We start from the raw sequence: 1,293 nt of genomic DNA on the forward strand, positions 1-1,293 counted from the left end.
CAATGTTTTCCTGCTATGCTTATGCAGAGTAGCATAATGGCCACTGAGGGATGACGCACAATACCAACCTGAGCTGGATTACCAGTGACCTGACCCTCTGCGACACATGACAACTATACTCCCATACCTCGCTACAATGGACATAAAAGGCTTCTCCAAAAATGAACAAGTGCCTGCTTTTGCTGATGAATCAATGGAAGGATGCAGCCATTATGCAGCAAACGCACAACAGGGATCATGTCAAGATGTGTGGATTACTTCACGCAAAAATCACAAATAGCATTTGCACTTCAGACGCCATCCGGCGTGGAAGTGTTTATCACCAAGCTAATGGAATGGTATGTGTCTAATTCACCACTCCATTAATCTGTGACATTACGGTGCAATTGTCATCGGAATTCAAACAATGAGAGTTCCTCACCACTGCAATTTAAAAAAAAGAGATTGTCAAATGGAAACAATTATTGCTGCAAAAACCACCTAAGTACATCTACCTATTTAAGGCTCCTATTACATTACATCTGATATATATATATATATATATATATATATATATATATATATATATATATATATATATATATATATATATATATATATATATATATAAATACACATATCTGATCTAATATAATTGGAGCCTTACATAGGCCAATAATTTATAAAAAATTTGGCATTAATTCATTATTATTTTTTTGACCAATGACAGCTTTTAAAAGAGAAATCCCTCTTAAATATTGCACCCAAATCTTAAATCTGTTCAAATTAGGTCATATATATATATATATATATATATATATATATATATATATATATATATATATATATATATATATATATATATATATATATATATATATATATATATATATAAAAGGTTGTACTGTCAATGCTGAAGTCTCCAGATCAACTTCAGATCTGTCACATTGTGTTGGTGACGAACCCCAAGATGCGGAGAAGGCAGGCTTTGTACAGGAAAACATGATTTAATGTCCATAAAAAATAAGGCAAAACACACACCAGGAAACAGGCACAGGCAAACTGGAGACAGGCAACAGGAACGAGCAAACAGGAATCTAAGAATAACTAACGGCTAACTGGATACAGCTAACAGAAAAACAAGAAGTTAGGAGACAGCAAACTGTAAATAGCTATAGGAACTATTAAACAAGAACAGCTTACTGCAAACAAAGACATCAACAAGTATCAGCTGGAAGGACAATATTTCAGCCCTGACTGGAGGGCAAAGCAGGCATAAATAGCAGCTGGCTGATTGACAGCAGGTGTGGCCAG

The sequence above is a fragment of the Nerophis lumbriciformis genome, linkage group LG05, assembly GCF_033978685.3.
Source record: "Nerophis lumbriciformis linkage group LG05, RoL_Nlum_v2.1, whole genome shotgun sequence".
Classification (NCBI taxonomy): Eukaryota; Metazoa; Chordata; class Actinopteri; order Syngnathiformes; family Syngnathidae; genus Nerophis; species Nerophis lumbriciformis.